At 36.6% G+C, this 25,513-nt stretch overlaps 1 non-coding gene across 1 annotated transcript; it reads right to left on the bottom strand.

Moving 5' to 3' along the window:
• Window positions 1–1,777: 1,777 nt before the first annotated feature.
• LOC145055921 (small nucleolar RNA R71) lies at window positions 1,778–1,884 on the bottom strand. Its single transcript, XR_013685467.1, has one exon. It is a non-coding gene; the product is annotated as a small nucleolar RNA R71 (small nucleolar RNA).
• Window positions 1,885–25,513: the final 23,629 nt, after the last annotated feature.

The following is a 25,513-nucleotide window of genomic DNA, read 5'->3' on the forward strand; positions in this document are numbered from 1 at the left end:
GTTAATTAAGAACATGTTTCATATCACTTTAATTTGTGTTAGTGTGTTAGTTGCTATGATGAGCAGCTGAATCTAGCTACTCTTGTTTAGCTAGATGAAGCTTCCAACTTATGAATAGCTTAATTTTTATGGATTTATTTAGTTGGTAAAATTGCTTGTGTTTGATTTGTATTACCTAGCATGCTTGTGTTTGTTTCTCTAATTGCTTGATTGCATGTTCTGTGTAGCTTAGTGACTATTAACTGCATGAACTTGTTTACCTAATGATTTAGTGAACATTGAATTGTTAGAGCTAGGATTGACCAATCTTAGTTAGTAATTAGAATAAATAAACTTAGCTGTGCTAGAGAACGTGCATTGTGACTATAATCGCGTTTATATAACAAATCTTATATAGCATATTTATATTCATAATTAGTTCTGTGTTTAATTGTGTGTGAACATACATGGTTTGACATGAATTAATTAATTATTGGTAAAATTAGAACTAAATTACTAATACAATTAAAACCAACCCAATAGTCCATAATCATTAGCTAAGCCATAAGGAAGAAGTGGATTCAAACTAGACAAGAGTGTGTTTTTACTTATTGAATTTGAGTTAAGTTCGTCTGATCTTGTAAAATCAGATAAAACCCCCTTTTAAACTTGTTAATAATTAGGTTAATTTAATAGTAAGTAGATTAATTAGTAACACCGTTCCCTGTGATCGACACCCGACTTACCCAAGCTATACTGTAATCTGACTAGGTACACTGCCTATAAGTGCATAGTTAGTTTAAGTTTGTTTGGTTATAAATATTAAAATTAGTGGGTACTTTTGTGCACGTCAAGTTTTTGGCGCCGTTGCAGGGGAACGGCACGTTTATTAGTTTATTTAGTTGCATTAGATTAATCGACCCCTTTTTGTGGAATAAAATCTGCAAAAAGGTTAATTGGTTATTTATTTTTGTTTATTAGCTTAGCTTAGTTGATTAGCATATAACAAAAAAAAGATTTGTCTCTGTCACAGAATTCACGATGTGAGTTTCAATAAACTCACGACGTGAAAGCTGCAATTTCAGTTTTTAGTATTTTCTTATTTTAGTTCAGTTTTACGTTTTTAGTTTAGCGAGTTGCAGGAGTTCATGACCAGAGGCTCAAACACACCCTTGGTGCCACCACTTGAAGATCCCGAGTCTTCGATTCACAAGAAAAAGATGCCCTACAAGAATTAAAGTCAGCTTTTTCAAGGAAGTCGGGAAAGAAGACAGGAGAGTCAAGTTCATCCTCTAGGCAAAAGAGCAATTTTGAGCACTTGGATCATATACCCGTCCAAACCGAATCTGAATACGACACTGAGCCGGAATTTGAAGAACATATGAGCGAACCCGAGAATGAGCCAAGGAACGAGATGGCAGTAATTGAAGAGATATCCATGGGACCTTACAAGAAGCAGATCCGAGAAGATGTGGGTCCCGGTTTAGTCTAACCCGCAATACCTGCCACTGCCACATTCGAGTTGAAGGGGCACATCTTGACTGCACTGAAGGATATCCCATTCTTTGGGAAAGATCATGAGGATGCTTTTAAGCATCTAGATGAAGTCAACGACATTGCGGATTACTTCAATGTCCCAAATGTCAACAGAAACACCGTCTTGCTTAGGATGCTTCCCATCACTTTCAAAGGGGCTGCTAAGGATTGGTTAAAATCACTTCCACCGGGTACAATTACCACTTGGGCTCAAATGCGTGAGCAATTCCTGGACCAGTTTTGCCCGCCATCCAAGATAGCCAAACTCAAGAAGGCAATAGCCAACTTTTTGCAACAGCCGAGGGAGTCATTATACAAAGCATGGGAGCGGTACAAGGGCTTGCTCAGAAATTGCCCTCAGCATGATCTAAATGTGCAACAAGAGATGTCAATCTTCTATGATGGGTTCAACGTTATGACGAGACAACTCCTTGACTCTCAAGGACCGTTGACAAAGAAAAATCCAAGGGAGGTCAAGGAGCTAATTGAAGAATTCGCGAAGCACTCTCGCGAATACCACAACCCTAGGCAAGATGGAAGCAAAGGCGGTGGAGGGGCCCAAACTGAAGAAATAGCAGCTGTGATGGCTATGCTGAATAATTTGGATCGAAGGATAACACAAATGGACCGGTCAATACATGCCATAAGAGTAGGTTGCGAGAGATGTAGTGGTCCACACTTGACCAAGGACTGCAATTTAGATGAGTTTGGGAACAGAAAAGCTCAAGTGTGCTACTCGAGTGGGAATAAGTTTGAAGAGGACTGGAGGAAACCGAAGAAGGAGTGGCTGCCATATGAAGAGTATAAAAAGCAAAAAGAAGAGAAGTATAGGCAGACAGGTCGAGGCTTTTATCAAAAGGAGCAACCACCAGCCGAGAAGAAACCCAATCTAGAGACTATGTTGATGAAGTTTATGGAAGCTTCGGAAAAGAGACATGATGCCACTGATTCTGCTATTATGGAACAACAAACTTCAATAAAGAATCAGCAAGCCTCCATCCATAACCTTGAAGTTCAAGTTGGTCAACTAGCCACTCTAGTTCATGAGAAGTTATCCCCGAAAAATACCGAAACGAAGACCCAATCTCATGTAATGGCCATAGAAACTGAAGAAGAAGCCATCTCTGAGATCCTGGAGGCATTGGAAGAAGAACCACAGTAGCCCGATCCAAAGCTGAAGAAGACCAAGCTCGAAAATCATGAAGCTACTGAATTCCAGAATTCACAACGTGGGCCCGTCATGAACAGAAAAAATCTATAATTGGTTCAGTTTATCAGCCGCCTTTGCCTTTTCCTTCCCAAGCTACCCTTAGTCCACTGGAAAGAGAGCATAGAGAGTTTGTCAAGCATGTGAAGGGGATCCCGATTAATACTCCCTTTGTCGAGTCCTTAACCAAAATTCCCGAGCATCAGAAAATACTGCAAGATTTGATAGACACTCGCAAGCAATTAAAGAAGCATTCTATGGTGGTTCTAAGTGAACAAAGCTCAAAAGCTGTGTTAGGAGAGACACTGAAGAAGATGGGAGATCCTGGACACCTCACTCTTCCGTGTGAATTTGGCAACAAAATGAAGTTTAATGCTTTAGCCGATTCTGGGGCTAGCATTAATTTGATGCCTTATTCATTTTATCAGAAGTTAGAAATTTAGAAGATGAAGGCTACAAGAATGACTATTCACATGGCGAATCATTCAGTGACACAGCCCCGGGGCATAGTGGAGGATATTTTGGTGAAAATTGAAATTTTTTTTCCAATAGATTTTGTAGTTTTGGATATGAAGGAAGATCCCGATGTTCCAATTATCCTTGGCCGTCCATTGCTTAACACCGCTAGAGATTTGGTTGATATTCGCGAGTCTATGCTCACCTTGAGAGTTGGAGATGAAAAAGAAGTTTTTGGGATAGAAGATGGCTTCCCAAAGGAACATGTTCAAGAAGAGGTGTTCACAATCAATGAAGATAATGAACTAGAAGAACTGGAAAAGCTTATGGAAGAAGAGATCAAGACAGTTCATCAAGTCAAAAGAACAAAACCAAGAGCATCTGTTCCATTTTTTGTTGAAGTCATAGCTTACAAGAGTCCACCTTCTTGGGTGGGCAAAGAAGATGATGAGATGACAAGTGATGAAGAGGAGATCACTTTAAGAGTGACAAAGCCGGTGGTGAAAGAGGAGGAGGATGCTATGGAGTGCAAGGAAGAAACTAAAGGGACCAAACGCAAGCTTGAAGAAGAGGTCAAAGCTAAAAAAGAGAATTCAAAGAAGGCATACAAAAGGCGAGTTCAAGCTTACAAGAGGCGATTCAAGGAACAAAATATCCTAGTGGTGGATTCTTCCGAGGACTCAACGTAGGAGGCACAGAGTCCAGCTCAAGACTCCAAGAAAAAGAAGCGCTTCTCGGGAGGCAACCCGAGTTTGGTTTGCAAATTTTTTTCTTTTCTTTTTGCATATTAGTTTTAAAAACTTAGATCATGTCATCCAACTCTATTAGAACATAATTAAGCACTGAATGTAGGGACCTTAAAATGGAAGTAGTAATAATTGAGAATTTAGTTTAAAGTCAAAATTAATTTTTCCTTCCAGACCATATTCATGACGTGAAGTTTAGCAATTCACGACGTGAATAGTGAATGAACCGGGATAAATTCTCTGTGATATAGTTTAGCCCATTAGACTAACAAGCCCAAAATCAGTCTGTGAGTACATGGCCCAATTTTAGCCCAGACGCTATTCACGACGTGAATCTTTCATAATTCACGACGTGAATTTTCGAAAACATCGGACCACAGAATAAATCCCTAGAAACCAGTAAACCCTCATTTCTTTATTCTTCACGAAGTGGAAGCGGAAAATTGGTCCCCTTGGTCCCCATTGCTGTGATTTTAGCCGACAATTCTACACGTTTTCTTTTTGCTTACATACCAATTCAATCAAAGGTAACAATTTCTAATTATTAACCTTCATTTATCTTTAATAGTTGAAATTAGGGCTAGGGTTTGTTCTTATGTTAAATTGTATGAAATAGCTCTAAGATTCGTAAATTACCCTTGGAATGTAGTTGATTAATGGTTGAAAATGCTATAGGAGTAAACCCCAAGCACTATTATGGCCGATTCATACAGAAATCAGGACGAATTTTCGAACCTGTCTACGAATTGACGACGTGAATTCTTATGAACTCACGACGTGAATACTGAACTGAGAATTTTCTTTGTTTCCTTTATGTCTAAATTGTGGATTAATGTTTTGGCTGTGTTTTTTCCTTGTTTTTGCAGGAATGGCTCCAAGAAGAGAGATTCCAGCTGGAGTTGCGGGTTTGCACCCGTTTTACAATTTTCCTGCAACAATGTCCCGAGATGTCTTGACCCGTTGGAACAACAGATTGGGGTGGCTCTACAACAGAGAAATCGCAGTTGCTCCAACAATCAATTGGACACGGTTGAGGGAAGTAGGACTCGTAGACCGGGTGGGCCCGTTTTTGACAAAGATATTTATTGGAGATGGGTATTCGTTTACCTGTTCTGGTTGGCATAATCTGTTCTGGGTACAAGAGCGGGTCTACAAGGAATTTTGTGTTGAGTTTTTCTCAACGGTGACATTTCAGGAAACTATTCAAGATCCACATTGGACACAGGCGTTGGTATTTCGTTTGGGGGGTGAGTACCGGGAGTGCAGCCTGGTTGAATTTGCTTGGAGAGTCGGACTATATGATCGACAGGAGGCTATGACTCCAGAGTTTGGCATGTTTTTGAGTGCGGATGCTAGAGGTTATGCGGAGGGTGTCACGGGGTATTCTTTCTGGCATAATATTGCATCCGGAATGTTTAATTCCGGAGTGTCTCCCGAGAGCAGTATTCGGTCCCCGATCCATCGCTTACTCCACCGGTTCATCACATTTTCCATCAACCATAAGAGGCATGGAGACAAAGTGACTAAACAGAACTTATTCTTCTTATGGTGCATCTTACAGCCTGGTGTCTGTTGCAACATCCTGTATTTTCTAGCCCGGTTTCTGGCTGGGTCTGCCGCGAGTTCGCGCCCTGGGAGCCCCATTTGTGGGGGGCACTTGGTTACATGTTTGGCCCGCTCGTATCATTTGGTTGTTCCTGATATTACTAGATCCATGACGTGTGTGGACGAGCATGAGTTTGGCATGGGGTATTTGGAAACTATGCGGGTGGTCAGAAATTTTGGGTCACATTGGGGCATAGTACCGTCAGATGGTGAGGGTGCCGATGATGATGATCAGCCAGCCGACCAACCTGTGCCAGAGCCAAGACCGAGGCGCAGGAACGTGAGAGGAAGGGGAGACCGCGGGCAGCCAATACACCCACCTGCTTCCATGGTTGGTACGCCTTTTGGGAGTGATATGGCTGGTTACTTTGACCAGTTATCGTTGAGTGTCAATTGGATAGGTGGCACTATGGAGAATGTTGTCCGACATCATGGGGTGGAGCACCCGCCTCATTTACGGTATCATTACCTGATTTTCCCACGATGGTCGGAGTTTGGCGGACGCGGAGGTGATGGAGCTGGAACCAGTGGAGCACATGATGATGAGGAGGATGATTAATCGTTGTTTATTTTTATTTTGTTTGGTTTGTTTTTAGTATGTTTTTATTTTTATGGGTTTGTAAGAACTACTTTGAATATTATGTTACTTTTATTCTTCGTTGTTGGTTGTTTCTCAGAAATTGCTAGGAGCGCCTTGAGAGGATAGCGAGGTATAAATGCGTACGTCTTTAGCCAGGAGTGTTTAAAGCCGAGAGTCGAGACCCATATTTTCAAAATAAGTGTGGGGTGAGTCAAGAGAGTGGAGAGTCAGCGAAAGAGTCAAAAACTGATGAATTTAGAAGAGTATTAATACATTAAGACATTGGATTAAATTAAGACATTAGAAGAAGATTTGGCAAAAATTTTCTGCTTGCCCAGTTTTCACGACGTGAACTTTTTCTTATTCACATCGTGAGTCGGTTATCAGGAGGTTCTCAGAATATGCGTAATTACGATTTCACGTCGTGAATTGCCTTCCACTCATGTCGTGAATATGAGATTTTTACAAGTTCAAGGCCCTAGACATTTTAGTCTTCCATGGGTTGATACTATTCTTCTTGTCATTTTTCTCGAGATTAGTTTGGCTCATTTACCACCATACAATGTGGTGTATGCTTTCCCACATTGGTCATTCTACTTTTGGAGATTTACACCACATTTGAAGACGATTGAATGCTCGATTTCATGTTTTGCCGGTACATTCCTTATTTTGCGAGTTCCAGATCCAAGTTTCTATTTTTTGAGTCCATATTCAAGATGCACGTTTTCCACACTTTTGGAGATGTTTATGCCACTATCCCAGGGGAGTCTGTTTCTTTTTCTCCATTTTCTTTAATTTTAATTTATTTTATGCATACAATGAGGGCATTGTATGAAATAAGTGTGGGGTAGGGGTAGAAAAAAGTAAATTGCTAGATAATGATAGAATTTGACAGTAAAAATTGAAAATTTGAAAATTGAAATTTTTAATAATTGAATCTAGTAATAATAATTGCTAGTGTTATGTGGGATGATCCGATAAAAGTTCAAATATTTAGTTGAACCAATATACGTTATAGTGCATTTGTGGCCTCCCTTATTTTAGTGAAATCATGGAACAAAAACATAACCCCGCTTGGTTTGAGGGATGAAATATGTTTAGCAGCCTAAACCTGAAATGTATCCAGGAAAATTATTATCATTAACCAATAAAGGTTGAGGTTGAGCGCCTCTGCTTAAGCATGTAGGTTTTGAGTGAAAAAGTGAGTTACATGTAAAAAAGAGAGAATTACGAGAAAAGTTTGAAGAATTTTGGAGCAATTAAAGTGAAGATCAAAAGATCAAAATTCCAAGAAATTCAAAACGTTGAAGATACCAAAAATCAAATCAAACAAGGTGGTGAATTCAAAGAAATCAAAGATAAAATTATCAAGGAAGTGAAGAATTCCAAAAGAGCTCCATAGTGGTATCATAGATTGTAATTCTAGATTATGTATGCTTAGGTTGCTCAACTAAAAATACCTTGAGGATAAGAAAGTTTTATGCGGATGGATTCGGAGGGTTGCATAAAATGAGCATTGTTCGGAAAAAGTGGGCAAGTGTTTATGAAGATTGTGAGTATTTAAAGTATGGGGGTACTTTAGGAAAAATTTAGACACAAATGCATGCGTTGAGGTCTTGGCATAATGGCTGAGCTGGAGTCGAATTGTTCTATGTGATGTTAGTAATTAAGGGTTAAGTTTAAATTTGCTTGAGGGCAAGCAAAGTCTAAGTGTGGGGTATTTTGATATTTCCATATTTATACCTATTTTTAGGCAATATTTAAGTACATTTTTATTAATAAGTTGGTAATTTGTTTAGAATAATGGTACTTATGAGCTTAAATGTTATTTGCATCCAAAAAGAAGACATTTTGAAGAAAAGGGACTAAAAGCGTTAACGAAAGAAACTTTGGGAATTAAAAGATTAAAAGAAAAGAAAATCTGGAAAAAGCGTTCTCACGACGTGAGACTTAAAGGATTCACGACGTGAAGAGTTGGTTCTAGAAGATATGTACGCGGGTGAAGGAATCCTTGACGGACACGGTTATCTAAAACTCACGACGTGAATATCTTATTATTCATGACGTGAATTTATGGATATCAGCAACTATATAAATCCTTGACCATTACGAATAAAGAAGACTTTTGGCTGGAGAGAGGAGTTCTAGAAGACGATTTTAAGCAGAGAAAAGTTCTGGGAAGAGGCTTTCAACACCAAAAAGAGTGAAGGTCCATAATTTAGTTTATTCTTGTTAATTAAGAACATGTTTCATATCACTTTAATTTGTGTTAGTGTGTTAGTTGCTATGATGAGCAGCTGAATCTAGCTACTCTTGAATAGCTAGATGAAGCTTCCAACTTATGAATAGCTTAATTTTTATGGATTTATTTAGTTGGTAAAATTGCTTGTGTTTGATTTGTATTACCTAGCATGCTTGTGTTTGTTTCTCTAATTGCTTGATTGCATGTTTTGTGTAGCTTAGTGACTATTAACTGCATGAACTTGTTTACCTAATGATTTAGTGAACATTGAATTGTTAGAGCTAGGATTGACCAATCTTAGTTAGTAATTAGAATAAATAAATTTAGTTGTGCTAGAGAACGTGTATTGTGACTATAATCGCGTTTATATAACAAATCTTATATTCATAATTAGTTCTGTGTTTAATTGTGTGTGAACATACATGGTTTGACATGAATTAATTAATTATTGGTAAAATTAGAACTAAATTACTAATACAATTAAAACCAACCCAATAGTCCATAATCATTAGCTAAGCCATAAGGAAGAAGTGGATTCAAACTAGACAAGAGTGTGTTTTTACTTATTGAATTTGAGTTAAGTTCGTCTGATCTTGTAAAATCAGATAAAACCCCCTTTTAAACTTGTTAATAATTAGGTTAATTTAATAGTAAGTAGATTAATTAGTAACACCGTTCCCTGTGATCGACACTCGACTTACCCAAGCTATACTGTAATCCGACTAGGTACACTGCCTATAAGTGAATAGTTAGTTTAAGTTTGTTAGGTTATAAATATTAAAATTAGTGGGTACTTTTGTGCACATCAAGCAGAAAGATAAAAGTTTCTCCAATCTAAAAGGAAGGAGGGTACTTTAGTATCGTGTTTTATGATCATCCTAATGATTATGGAACCATGTCCCAATTGATCCTCTAAGGACACCTTAGTACATTTACATGACTAAGAAGAGTACCAGGAATTGTTGGAATGGTTGAATCAAAAGGATAAATCATACTTCGTTCCAAAATCAAGTTTTAGAGTTATACTCTAGTTACTCCATGTTGTACCTTGAGTGACATATACTAATTAGGTTTATGACACCTAATGAAATGTGGAGTATAAATGTTTTTTACTCTTGCACATTTGAAATTGGTAGTTGTGATGTTTTGGCTAAAATAAAGACCAACTAAGACCAATTATATGAAGTGTTTTTTGATAAGAACCCACACTAACTCTTGAATATTTGTTTGTTAAGGAATATTCCTTAACAGAGAACCTTATATGTCAAGAGGTCAGTGGGAGTCTTAAGTGGTCTTGAATAGTTTCAAGAACTAATCAAGAATAAACCTTTTAGTAATCACTAGCACACGACCTGAGGTTGACAACCTATTATGTTGACATATTCTTATTTCTATGCCTATTCCAGTTAAGTTGACTATACATGTGATTTCTATGAGTTCTCATTTGATTGAATAAAGGAAAAGCACATTGATCAGTGAAAGTACATTGATCTATATGGGTGAGTTGCTCGATAACCTGGAAGCAATGGTAGGCCCTTGTACCGTCAGATGGCATGAAATTAAGAATAAGCAGGTTCAGTCCATATGAGTTTGGGTTTGTCATAAACCTTGTCTTATGATAGTGATTGGAAATGACAATTTCACATGGATAGGAACACATACACCATAAATCTAAGTGGTAAGAGGTTTCTCTCTAGTTCATGAAAATGATTGTGAGGAAACGCTTTCACTAGTGGATTTTAAAAGGATTAGAGTTAGCAGGTGTGATGATTGTGTTCTTGAATTCGAGTATGATTACGGAATCCCTCTTCATAGTTCGAATTGTGAGAAATGACAATTAGTTTGAACATTTGGGACTTATTAATATAAGTTTTGAAAAGGTTTAGACACACACATAAGCTATCTAATGAGAAGTGTATGAGCTTGAGAAGTCTAGATAGAGACTTATCGAAGCATCGTGTATCAGTGAAACATCCCAAAAATATGACCCAAAAATTTCGTTTTCAAATCATTCTAAAATCATGAACCATCCAAGTCAATAGTAAAAACATAAATCATGTATCATAAAACATCATAGTATCTGTCTCAAATCAAAATCTCATAACAAAACATCAGAGTAAACTCCCAGGCTGATACTGTGGTATGTGCCATGCAATCATCCCGAGCCCTTCTTTTTTCTAGTGGAAGTACCTGAAACCAAAACTAAATACTGTAAGCACAAAGCTTAGTGAGCTCCCCCAAAGTACACCCAATATTTCACGTGTCAAATCTCAAGAAGTGTTTATCCGATGAAACACTTGTAATTCCACTCGATGAAATCGAGCTTAACGAAAACCTTAACTTTGTAGAAGAACCCGTAGAGGCCATGGATAGGGAAATCAAACAAACAAAACAAAGTCTCATACCGATAGTGAAGGTCCCCTGGAATGCTAAGCGAGGACCTGAATTCACTTAGGAGCAAGAAGATCAGACGCAACAGAAGTACCCGCATCTCTTCCCTAGTCCATAAACGCTTATCTTGTAAATTAATTTCGGGACAAAATTCCCTCTAACGGGGGGATGATGTAACACCCCATTATTTCAAATCAATATATTGACTAAAAGTCAACTTCTTTTGTAATCCTGTGTGAATTAATAAAAATAGCGTCAAAAATAAAGTATTCAAAAAAGCTCAGTTTGAGAATACCATGTGATAGATAACGTAATGTGGTTTCCAACAATATAAAGAACACCAAAATCTGAGTTATAACGAAGAAGTTATGACCATTTTCAGACTCATAACAATATCGGTAAAACGCTGTTAAGCGTAAAATACGAAGTTTCAATAAAAAACTTTACAGCCTTAGGCTTCTAAATAAAAGTCGTAGATATCGTTAAGCTGTAAATATGCATAAAAAGAACGCCCAAATCTGACTTCATATGAGGAAGTTATGATTTTTAGAAGTTTTAGAATAGCAGTACACAACTAAAAACTCGAAATAGAGATCGAGACATTTTTAGCCGAAACAATCTAAACGAAAGTTGAAGATCTCGGCAAGAGCATCGCAACGATAAAAAGACAAACGAAAACGGACATCGGATAGAGAAGTTATGGATTATTAACGGACTTTAGCAGTCCCTACCTATTAAAAATATATTAGTAAAAATAAAGTCAAAACTAGCCGACAAAGTCTAAATAAAAGTTGTAGAGTACAGTGTCACCTACGCGTGGATATAAAGAATGCGAAAATCGGAGCTCATACGCAAAAGTTACGGAATTTAGAAGTTTGGAAAACCAATTTACGCCCATCGTAAAATGGGTTACGCCCAGCGTACTCAGACGCAGAGCCCCGTCCCATCGGCTAGCTAGCTAGATAGACTCAAGTCGTAAGCGCTAACGACTCCGGAGTACGCCCAGCGTACGGGGATGCTCCAACACTATAAATAGAGTGCATGAGCTCCGGATTTTTGGCACACATTCTCAACTTCTCTCTCACTTTCACACTCTCTTGAACTCCATAAGCTATCCCGACACCCTCGATTCCATACCCGAGCCCCGACGGAAGTTTTACGCTACCGAGATCCCCGAGAAACCCGAAGACGTAGCTTTCCGCAGTCGAAGTTCTGCTCGATTCTCGTCTCACTCTCTTCAAACCAAACAAGTAAGTTCATACCCCCTTTTCTACCATTTTAAATGCTTTTAAAAGGCTTTTAGTACTATACGGGGGAGAATACAAGTAAAAATGTAACCTTAGTCGCATGGAAACATCGAACTTTTGAGTATACATCGCATGATGTTTTTACAACTACCGATTGATTTAGTTAACATGTAAACATCCTACATTACTTTACCCACTTTGGGATACAACATGGTTTATAAATAAAAATGTGTTTTACTTATAAATACGCATACGATTTCATACCAACAGTGAGCTTTTCAACTACAACATTTTATATTCACGGGAATATATACATTACTACTATGGTTTTGGCAATACTTTGAAAAACGATAGACTTTTCGAAAACGAACATACACTTATGATGCGTAACATAATTGAGAATTTTTGAGACAACATCTTCACTATACCCAATGGGGGTATTACAATAAGTCTTGTCTTATAACCAGAATCTCCCGTCTGGAGAGCGTGGCAAGTGTGTATAGATCTATACGGGACTAATGATCTCACACCCTGACTGTTAGCTGCAGTCCGCGGGGTGACAAGTGTCATAACGTTTCGACGCCTGAAGACCGTCGCATGCAGGCAAATATGATACTATGGTTATGAGAACTCACCGAATATATGATTAATGCAATATCATGTCTTTACGGGAAAAGTAATATTTCGTTTTACTTTTACATACCTCAACGATCTTCACATAGTTTTATTTTTATAATAAGACTATACAACAACATTTTGAGCATGGTATAGTGCTTACAGTTTACAGTCTTGAACATTTAAAGACTGCATTTATACATTTAGGAAAATAAGGGATTTTCCTGTTTCAAAACATACATTACACACGTGAAACGATTTACTACACAACTTGTAAGAAAATATGAGATTTTCTGGAAATACATACACGAACTTTCGAATGGCATACATTTATTCAAACCACTACTTATGAACTCACCAACTTAATTGATGACACTTTTTCTTTGAAATAACTTGTGTTCTCAGGGAATCACTAAGGCAGGTTGTCAGCAATCTTTTGAAGCTTAACGCGATGACGTTACTTGCATATTTTTGAATCGTGATTTGTGTAATAAACTTTTGAACATGTATTGATACAATCATGTAAACTTTTCAACTAATGTAATATGGTGGTGTGTAATTTCTTTACTATACAATTGTTGTGATACTGGACATGACGTCATCCGCCCCCGAACGTTTCCGCCGTTCAGGTTTGGGGGTGTGACAGTGGTGGCTCATGTGCCATGTCGTGGGAACTGGGCAATCAAGTTTCTTCTTTCTTTTGTTAAACTAATATATGGGGTGTTTGGTATTGTTTTGTTTGTTAATTTTACAGTATATTACTCAAAGGAGAAGGCCCTATCAACAACCCCAAGGAAACTCGAATGTGTAAAAGTTGCACCCATTTATTAACAATTTCCAAGAGACATTTCACAAGACCGTTTGAGAACCTACAGCAACTGACTCAAATGGCTTTACAACAGAGACTTTTCCATCTCGCCTATCATTGAATGGGAATGGTTGAACAATATACAACGCCTCAATCAATACTTGACAAAGGTGTACATTGGGGAAGGATTCCGGTTACGTGCAATGGGTGACGACACTTATTTGAAATTAAAGAACTCATCTATAGAGAATTGTGTTTAATTTTTTGCGACCATGAGAACGAATGATCCACACAAGAATGTTTGAGAACCTACAACAACCGACTCAAATGGCTTTACAACAGAGACTTTGCCATCACACCTATCATTGACTAGGAATGGTTGAAAAATATACAACGCCTCAATCAATAATTGATAAGGGCTAACATTGGAGAAGGAGTACGGTTACGTGCAATGGGTGGCGACACTTATTAAATTGAAGAACCCATCTATAGAGAATTATGTGTTGAATTTTGCGCCACCAAGAGAACCAAGGATCCCCACTTTAGATGGGATTCATGATTATGTGTTTTGGACTACGATTGCTAATAAGTTATATGATCCGGGGACATCACAAGAAAGCCAAATTCGGTCTCTCATGCTTTTTTTCTTCGTCGCCTTATCATGTTTAGTACCAATCACAATAGGCATGGTGACAAGGTCATGAGATTGAACCTATTTTATTAATGGAGAAATCTTGTACTTGGGATATTTTGCAACATCCACTACGTTTTGGACCGATTCTTAGGCAGGAAATCTATGAGCTCACAAGTGGGAAGTCCGATTTGTAGGGGACATTTTGTAACTCAACTAGCACGCTCTTATGGAGTTTTGGATCTTGACACACTTCAAACTTTAACACTTATTCTAAGCCAAACCTACAACCACGTCAAAACAGGAGGAGTCCGACAGAAGCATCGACCCACAAACCACCTCGAGATGTAGGTGTTGTTTGTTTTTTTGAAGAAAAAATCCATAAAGTATGCGGACCACCTCTGCAACCCTCTACAGTAGAAGAGGTGGACCAAACGGCTGCAGACTGTAATAAGAAGTGTGTTTTTTTTTTAAATATACATGCTACTGCAGAGATTAAAAAATTAAAATAAATTGATTTTATAATCCGAAAATAGTTTTTTAATACCGAAAATTTAATAATGTATGACATTTCGGCAAGAATTTATAATATTTCAGCAAAAAATAATGATATTTTAACAAAAAAAAAAATAAAGATATTTTAGCATAAAATAATGATATTTCATCAACAAATTATTATTATTCAATATAAAAAAAAATTCAACAAGAATAAGCAAAAAAACAAAAAAATGTGAAATAAGATTTCAGCAATATATAATCAATATTTTAGCAACAAAAAAAGAAGAATAAGAGGTTGGAAGAGGTAGGAAGAGGCAAAACAAGTGCTACGACAAGAAGAACACGCGCATGAGTTTTTTAGTCCGAAGACTTCTGAAAAACAAACAACTGGGAGATAAAAAGTGTTGCGCGTGTGTTGCGCCGCGCAGCAATAAGAGGTCTGAAGAGGTTTTTTTCAAAAAAAAAAATAAAACAGCGTCGTACTCATAAGGGTAGGCACCTTGTGGATCCATTTCAAGCTCGGGTTGGGAAATATTTGGATACCATACATGGATGGGTGACTTATTTGGGAACTTTAAATGATATGTGTTTTCACATGTGAGACTCATTCGACCGGAGCACATTCCACCATAATTTTCATACATACCGACTTGACAAGAGTTATTTACACTATGTTCGAAGATTATAATCGAGAACCACACACGTGGGGTGTGCATTCAGTTCTTGAGAGATTTTTAAGCATTCGGTGGATTCATAGAGTTTATTATGAGCTATATGTCGTTTTTACATGGGAGTATCACATACACATGAACCATTTTTGGAGTTATTCACAGTTTTGGAAATGCCAGTACCCACAACATGGTGATACAATTTCCACGTCGTGGAGCAACATTTGGATGCAATTTCGAAAACATCAATTCTCATCGCCACGATGTGGTGTCACCTTTGCCACATCATGGTGCCATTTTTTATCACGATTAAGATTTTCTCAGACTCGACGCCATGACATGGTCGACACTTACCCACATCGTGATTACTTTTCATTGCAAATTTTGCTATATTTAGCACCACCAGTCAGAAGTTTGTTGTCTTGGTTCATTTTTCTGGCAATTTTCAAAAGCAGCAAAAGTCTAGTTTCCAGTAATTACACGACATATCGAGATGTCAACCTATAACAATCAGGTCGATCTCATCACTACTACCCCAAGGAAGACAGTCCCCTTTTCTCCCTTTTTTAGTTTTTAAGTGCTTTTAATTGTTTTATACACACAATGGGGGCATTGTATGAAATAAGAGTATGGTAGGGGGTCGAAAAAAGGATATCAAACGTACTTAATAAAATACTAGATTTCAAAATTTAAAATATATAGACTTGAAAAGATGGTCTAACTTAAAAAATCTAGAAAAATTAAAATTTTGGTTGTATTATGTTAAGACTATTTTGCTAGTATTGTATGAGATGATCTGATAAGAACTCTAAAACTTAGTTAAACCAATTTGTTATAGTATATTTGTGGTTTCCCGGTCTTAGTGAAATCATTAGAAAAAAACACAAACTTGTGTAGTTTGAGGGACATAATATGTTTTGCACTGTGAATGTCTAGAACTCATAAAAAGCCTGTCTGTTGATGAGTTATCTCCTGAATCCTTTATGTTAAAATAGAGCGAGTCAAGTTCCAAGTTTGTTTGTTTTGAGTCTATATATATATATATATATATATATATATATATATATATATATATATATATATATATATATTCAATAAATAACAGTTCAAGAGTGAAGCCAAATCTGTGGCCTATAATACTCGGTGAGGATTCCTCCCAGGGATGTTTACATTAATCCACCTATTTATAAAAGTTTGGATAAATCGGAAGAAAATCGATACATGGGTTTCATTACTGGCGTTAGAAATTCCAAGCACTATAATGAATTTCTTAGAAAGTCATGAACTATAGTATTAACAGAAACAAAGTTAGTATTATTTACTTAATTATTTATTGAAAGTTGAAATATTTAAAAAATGGAAAAATTTTGTGAAAAAAAAAATGAAAAAAAAAAGTTCCAAAAAATAATGTGAAACAAAACATTTTAGTTTTATTTTTAGGATGTATATATATATATATATATATATATATATATATATATATATATATATATATAGAGTAAGTTCAAATAAAAGCACTACATAGTGTGAAAACGTAAAAACACTATTTTTATGTTATTATTCTGCAATGAATATTGTATATGTGTATTATTGAAGTAATACTTATGTAGTGTTTTTATTTGAACTTACTTCTATATATATATATATATATATATATATATATATATGTGTGTGTGTGTGTGTCTGTGTGTGTGGTTATGTTATTTTGTTTTTACTAACTATTGTGTACCAGAATGCACAGATCTGGACCACAGATGAAATAGAATCAATGATCATGATCTGAGAGTCTATGATATTACAATAGGGTAACATGTACAATATAATCACAAAATTTTCAGCATAAGGGTATTTTGGACAATTAGCTATATTTAAAAAAGGAACTTTTCGGATTGTTAGTGATAATTAATATTCCTAATTTTAAAAACCTGAATTTTTTAAATTAATTCATTTTAATTCTAAACATAATTTTTAAACATAACCGATTTTATTCCGTCAAAATGTTTTTTGTTAGAATGATGTTTTTTTAGAGTTTTATTCTTTTAGAATATTAATGTAGAATAACATAATTCTTGAACTCCCAGTTGAAGAATAACAACATTTTAATATTTTCATTTACATTCAAACTTAAATACAAATTGATACATATTCTTACATACTAATAACCTTATACATTTTAATATATTTATACATATTCTAAAAGAATATCATAAAAAATCAGCATTCTTGAATATACAATTAATGAATAAATACAAGTGTAATTCTTAAAAAATAAGAACATTCTTAAACTGTGAGTGTCATCAATCTTTGACTCATTATTCAAGTCATTCTTATCAGGTACTCAAGCCATTCTTCCGACCATTCCTATCACAAATGCAACAAAAACTAATAATGGTTAAAACATGTTACTTGCAATTCCTATCAATTTATACATTCTGGCAGAATACATAATATATATTCTAGCAGAATACGTATAATACATTCTGGCACAATACATACAATACATTCTAACGATATCCATTGCATACCACTATTTTCTTATTCCAGTAAAATAGTAAACAGCACACATATGCAAAATCCATTGCAATTTGCAAGCAAAATCCACTTTTCCAAAACTCAATCAAACAATATTGAATCATGTAGGAACAAGAAATGAAAAATCTATCTAATCTAATTTCATACCAACAATAAAAGAGCGTGAAATGGGATTGAAGAAACCGAATGCAATTCCAAACTTAATCCAAATCAGCTAGCATTAACTTGTTGTAATGAAAAGGGCATCCAACCCAATCTAAATTAAGTTATATAGTTCTGAAAAGAATAAGGAACAAAGCGAAGTAAAAACATTAAAGATTATTAACTATTTTTCATTGAGGCATTTTATCGAACACATGGAGGCCATGACAGAATGTTATTGTTTGTAAACGCAAAATTCCAAATTAATAATGATTTTGGAAAGTTTCGATGTCTAAATTAATGTAAAGCGGGATAGAATTGAGTTTATAACAATATCATCTAGGTAAAGAAAAAGAAATATGTTAGTCTGTTACCTCAAATGAAGAACAAGATCCATGATTCCATTGGTTGCTGACAAAATTTCAGTAGCCCATTACAAATATTCACTATAAAACTCAAGCTTGAGATTCACTGAATGAACAAGGGAGTGATTTCTATGGTAGTAGGCATCTTGTGTATTACCGATTAACTCATCAATGCCAAAATTTTGACAATGACCGATTGTGAAGATGATCATGTCTAGAATTTTGCAAGAGATCACCTTATTTGTTGTCTGAAGGTTGTGGTGTTGGTGTACGGAGGCAACTGTGGATGTATTACGGCGATGAAATCATGTGCACCGACTGTGACTAGGGAAGACGAAGAAGTAGACGAAGAAGCAGTACGTATCGATGATGTTGAACAATTGTGATGTCATTCGATGATTTTGCAGGGTTTCAAAATTGATTATCCTAATTTAAAGGGATATTAAATGTTTTGAATATTTTCTATAATTAAATATGGTATAGATTACTATTATACCCTTAAACAATTTATTAATTATTTAATTTTTTTCTAATTTGTAATTTTTTGCTAATTTGAACCTAACTCTCTCTTTCTCTCCCTCTCTCTCTCTCTCTCTCTCTAAATATATATATATATATATATATATATATATATATAAGGTTTATTTTAAAAACTATTTCAAAATACTAGGTTTAAATTAATTTTCGAAATTAAGGAATTAATTTAATTTAAAGTAAACCAATTATTTTTTTAATCTTTGTCTTTTAATTAATCAAATAATTAAATGTAATTAAATCATAAGGATAATTCAAAAATTCAAGATAAGGATATCTAATTACAAAGATAATTATTCAGTTTATACAATTAAAAACATTATCTAAAGTAATTATCCTAACCAATTTATGAATTAAGCAAAAAAACAATTTTAGCTGATCTGAGGGTCCACCACATCGTGGCAGATAATTGCAACGTCGTGGTAGAACAGAAAAAGACCCATATTCGAAGATCACCACGTCGTGGCAGATGAACACCACGACGTGGTGCCGCAACAAAATGTCGATTTTGTTTTTGTTGGGTCTAAAAATATGGTTTATACTTTACTTTTCTAGGCCTTAATAGCTTTTGGTCTAGAACCGAAAACAACATTGGGTTTTCGATTCATGTGGTGTTTACGGTTGGGTGTGTTTGCGGCTGTAAACGTGTTTGCAGCCACTGTTGCCTATATTTATAGTGTCAGTAGATTCATATAAAAGGGGGGCTAAATGTGTATATCAAGGGGTTCTAGAGAGAGAGTGAGAGAGAAGAAGATTGTGTGTGTGAGAATCTCATACGTATGGAGCATCATCCGCTTGATTGGGATTCCACACCATCAAGTGGATCGGATTGATACATCAGGCAAACATCATCACAAGCCAATTGTAAGTCCACAAATCCGGATCCAACTAGTGATCAAACACAAGAACAAGCTAGAATCAATAAGCACAAGAAAGAGTAGAAGTAAGAAAGTTCCAAATTGCACATGTTTATATATAACCAGAAACGTCAGGTACAAAGGAACACACACATACAGCCAATAACGACTCTTACAAGACTGACACCTATTTATAGGAACAGTGACCCGTAAACGGGTTCATGGCCGCAAACACCATATGAACCAAAAACATGTTGTTTTCGGTTCACCCAACCGCAAACCCTCTAATTACATAAACAAACATTAATAAGACTCATACAGATGGATGCCTAGCCCAAACCAACAAAATATGCCCTAACGGAATGCCTACATACTACGAGTCCAATCATCCTCGGGATGGAATACTCATGGCCCACAACCATCGGGTTGGAATGTGTAACGCCCGTGTTTCTAGGCTTGCCATTTTTAGCAATGTAATAGTCTAGGTTAACCTTTGTAACCCCAATTTGAAATAATAAAATGTATTATTTGTGAATTATTTGAATTATGTGATTTATGTGTTTATTTTCTTAATTTTTATAATTTAATGAATTAAGAATAAAATAAGCGTCAAAATTAAAGTGTGAGATAAGCCCGATATCTTTGCATAAAGTTGTAGTTGTTGAAACAAGGATTCCGGAGATATAAGGAATGCCAAAATCCGAGTTATAACGAAGAAGTTATGACCTGTCGAAGTTTCGCGACAGAACCGGCACGACGCCGAGTGACGTAAAATATGAATTTAAGATAGAGCGATATTTAGCCTTAAAACGAAATTCGTAGATTTTGTTAAACCGAGAGCGTGCATAAAAGGAACGCCCAAATCTGACTTCGTATGAGGAAGTTATGATTTTTCTAAGTTTTGACTTAGCAGTATGCAGCCCGAATACTTGATTTGAGATCGAGCGGTTTTTAGCCGAAACAATCTAAATGAGAATCGCAGATCTCGTTGTTAGTAGCGAAACGATGAAAAGATAGGCGAGAACGGACGTCGGACGAAGAAGTTATGATTTTATAACGAAGTTTTCCTGTCCGGGCCTTCTAAAAATAAATAATAAAAAATAAAGTCAAAGTTAGCCGACGGAGTCTAAACGAAAGTTGTAGAGCCTAGTCTCACCTACGCGTGGATATAAAGAACGTCGAAAACGGAGCTCGTATGCGAAAGTTACGGAATTTAGAAGCTTGACGAGTCAAATTACGCCCAGCGTAATTTGAGTACGCCCCGCGTACTCAGGCGGATGCAAGTTGCCTGACCAATACTCGAGTGCCACAGATCGACGCATGCAGTGACGTCAAAGTACGCCCTGCGTAATTTGAGATTACGCCCCGCGTAATCCCAGACCCTCAGCCTATAAATAGAACTCAAAATCAGCCATTTTCTCTTGTTCAAACTCTTTCTTCTCTCTAGTTTTTGCCTCGTTTTGCGTGCCGTTTGTACCCCAAAGCCCCGGTAATATTCTCGAGCCCCGAAGCAAGTCCCGAGATCCCGAAGATCCTGAGAAGTGCGATTCTTGAGCCGAAGCTCTGCCCGCGAGAAGTTCGATTTTTATAGAGATCTTCCAGATCTGCTGAGGATTACTACTTCTGCAAGCCGTAGTGCTGCCCGATCGTCTTCCGATCAGGTGAGTGTATAGTCCCTTTTCAATACACAATATTATACAAGTAATCGTTGAATGTATTTGAGAATACATGAAGTGAGTGTGTAGTTATTTTCATTCCAACGCAATATTATGAAGTATTTAATATAAAATACGTGCTACGTGTAAATATTTTGTGGTTATATGTGTGAATGTATATTCACTCTCTTCTATCTCATAGATCTGATATATTCTCTATGAAATACGTGTTATGTGTGTATGCCTCATCTGTTATGTGGAATATGTATTGATTAAAGCATGCTATACAGGTTTTTAAACAATGTATAAAAATGTATATTTTTATCTACTAATATGTTGGGTAGAACATGGGTAGATAATTGGTGTGAAATAAACAGATGAAAGGCCTCGATGTTATTGGTGTTATTCTAGTCATTCAGCAGAGTATGGATGACGACCACGGACTATTCTACACTGTCCTGTGGAACACTAGCAGGCTCATTACCTGTAGGTGTTGTGAACGACGTGTTCACCGGTGTACTCTATCCCCCACATGGTTGCCTTTAGGGCACTTATTGTTGAGGAAGCCCCTCTGCAGTAATGTCCGTCCCGATGAAAATCCTGGATTAGGTTCCTTATAATAGAAGTTATTTTAGGGACGTAAAGTGAGGATAACGGGAATGGGTAATCGGGTTTACTGTGGATTGTTGAAATTAAATATAATTATTGTGGGTTTAAAACCTATATGCTCACCAGGCTCCCAAGCCTGACCCACTTAGTTTATTTGTATTAAAGGAAGTGGCGCAAGAGCTTAAGATGGGCGAATCATCAAGTTGTTTTGTTTACAAGTCTGTATATGTATATATTTGTTGAATGACTTGTAATGTTATCGTTTATGCTTTATGATCTGTATCAGAACATGACATCCCGACTTTTGATTATGAAATGAAATCATATTTCTATATGAAATGTTTTGATAAATATCTATTTTATCATGTTTTGTTTTTGGGAACAAATTCGGCATCTCTTTTAAAGTTAAAAGGATTTACTCTGAAAATGTTTAAAAAGCATAAATGAAATCGGTCTTTTCTGGCTGAGATTTTGGGGATGTCACAGAATGCCCATGTCTATTGACTCTCGCACAAAGCAGATAAGCCTCAACCACTAATCAAACATGTGCACATATATCAACTAATCACATAACAGTCTATAGACAGGCAAACCGGTCTAACAGATCATAACAACATAGTAACATCCTATCTACCAGGATACTGATCTAACGGATCATAGCAACATATAACATCCTATCTACTAGGATACTGATCTAACGGATCATAACAACATATAACATCCTATCTACCAGGATACTGATCTAACAAATCATACAATACTCGAGCATATAACATATCAGGATAGCAATCCAAAAGGGCCGGCCTTGGTGCCTTAGACCCTTAGGTATAGTGAGGAAAACTCACCTCACACTGCTGAAGTCCTGCGAATAAAACTCTACTTGTTGGTTGAAAAATTCTCGAGCTGTCAACATCAAACAACATCCAATTAATAATTGGGCTCTAAGCCCAAGGTCCAACTCACACTCTAAAGGCTCAAAAGTCAAGTAATGGGCCAAAGCCTAACATATGGCCCAATTTTCCAAATTGGGCCTAGACCTCTACGTGGTCTTACCTTATGGCCCATCCATTTATTCTAGTCCAAACTCTTGGTATTTCCATGGCCCAATATCACATAATCATCAAGGCCCAGTTATTTCCCACATATGGCCCAATTTTCCAAATTGGGCCCAAGTCCTTCACATGGGCCTTATCCTAAAGCTCATCCAATTATTTTGATCCATTTACATGTTCTTGGATAGCCCATTAATAGCCCAATCACCAAAGCCCAATATGAAGGCCCAACTCAAGGCCCAAGTGAAATTAGGGTTTTCATATGATGATTAGGGTTAAGTTTTCCTACGTAACCCATTAAGGACTTAATCCATTAAGTCCAATACTGATTTAGGTTAATTGCAAAAGATTATTAATTAATATTTTAAGTTTAGTGAATAATTCAAGTGCGGGTCCCGATACTTCCCCAAAATTAGGGTTTTATGCCATTAGGGTTTTCCAAACCCTAAAAAGGGTTTCAAACCCAATACTAGCCCATTAGTAACATAATTGGGCTTTTAGGTCAACTAGGGATTCATTGGCCCCATTAGGGTTTCATTAGTCGGGCGCCACCCACTACCACCTCAGGTAGTGGTGGTCTACGGCAGCTCACGGCGGCGTCCACCACCTCGAGGTGGTGGTTATGGTTCTAGTCCATTCGTCTAAGCATCCCAAACGAATCAAAACACAAACAAGGCACACCGCCACCCAACACGGTAGCTGGTGGCGGCAGACACCACCTCACGGTAGTAGTTATGAGTTTTTCTTTATTATACTAGTCTCTAATTACATCTTACAATACTTAACCCAAAAATAACACATTCAAATAAAATACACACAGCCACCATTTGGTGGCCGATGGTGGCTCATGGCAGAAGCAGGTGGCGGTGATGAGTTTCCTTCGTGTTCCCGAAGGTTCTCGGTTGCTTATGACCATGCAGCGGCGAACATGTCAGTTCACCGACCTCTGACAATCAGTTGAGTTGCTCACAGTGTCTCCGGTAGCAGCACCGTGGCAGCGGTTGTGACAACCCAAATTTTTTTAATTTTTTGCCTTGTAAAGCTCAGCCAGTCAACTCAACTGAGTGTCAGACTCATTTCTGCTATCGTTTAGCCTTGTTTGGATTCCGTTTAAAGGTTCAAAGCTCAGTACATTCAAGCATTGAGTATAGGAATGGATCGCGTACACCCCTCAAAACACCCATAGCCGCACACTCCTCAAAGTGGTCATACACTCCCTTTTAGTGAATCAAATGTGATTCCAACACTTGGTCAAAGTGTTTCCTAGTTCCGTGAGGTGTTTCCTTGCATTTAGTTGCTTCTACACACTATATTTATGTCAATATATGCCATTATATGTCATTTAGGACTCGTTAAGTCTCGGGACTTCATTCGTGGAACTTCTCATCCTTACGCGCATATTCATTTGAATCACCCACATAAGGTGAGTTCATACCCCGGTAATCAATATTTTAAACTGTTCTAAATGCTTTTAAGGGGGGGGGGGGAATACAAGTTGAACACAATGATAATTGTGTAATTGTTTGTTATGAACATCTTTCAAAAGATTGCTTATGTCTTTAATAAGTAATCAAAACATTTCAAAAACTCTTTTAAATTTATGTTACTTTATAGTTTAACAAAACTCTGTTTTTAAAGTACCAGCATAACTTAGTAAAACTGAGTCTTTTTAGTAACAGTTCAAATAAAATACTAGTAAACTATAAGGGGTACAGTTTAGGCGTTCAGTTCATACTAGATACTAGAGTATAGTATAAAGAGAAACAGGGAGGTAGAAACAATACGCGATAACAAATATAACATACTAAGATACTATAACAAAAAGAACATACTAAGATACTATAACAGAACGAACTTACTAAGATGTTATAGCATAGAACAACTACAAGATCTAATTATACCAATGAATCACTAACTCATTGTTCTAAACAAAATGTGATAGTTAAATTGGGTATATATGATCGTATAACTTTAATGTGAGTCTACTTCACGGCTCAGCAACTGGTTTGCTGAAGTCGCGTTTGGTCCCCAGAATCTCTTGCAGGGAGAGCGTATACTATGGGTACTATCCATCACATTATGACCTAAATAAAACAAACATGTTTTAAGGTAATCAGTACGTCAGGATGTCAATTAAAAAGACATCTGTGTACTTATTTTTCCCATTACTTTCACTTTTGTGACAGTTCCACTTGAAAGTTAATGCAAACTATATTGCTAACTTTATGATTCCTTAGTGTATGCATACAAGGATATATATTAATCGGGTCCGATAGGTAGTAGGATGTGTGCTTTCCGCTCCATTTCCTGTTCCTTGTTTGGTTGTCTGCTTAGAGCAGATTCACCCAGCCTACTATTTGTTCGATCTTAGCTATATATATAATCTGTATACACCAACTAATCATAAGGGGTACCAGGTATGGGCCAGCTCATAGGACACTAATTCAATGCACAGTTTTCTAGTACAAAACATACTTTTCAAATCAGAACTTTTGGTATACAAAACTAGAAACATACCAGTAAAGGGTTTAATCCATTTTATTAAACCAGTATAACTTA

Source organism: Lactuca serriola, chromosome 5 (genome assembly GCF_051521515.1).
Source record: "Lactuca serriola cultivar US96UC23 chromosome 5, Lser_US96UC23_V15, whole genome shotgun sequence".
In the NCBI taxonomy this organism is placed as follows: domain Eukaryota; kingdom Viridiplantae; phylum Streptophyta; class Magnoliopsida; order Asterales; family Asteraceae; genus Lactuca; species Lactuca serriola.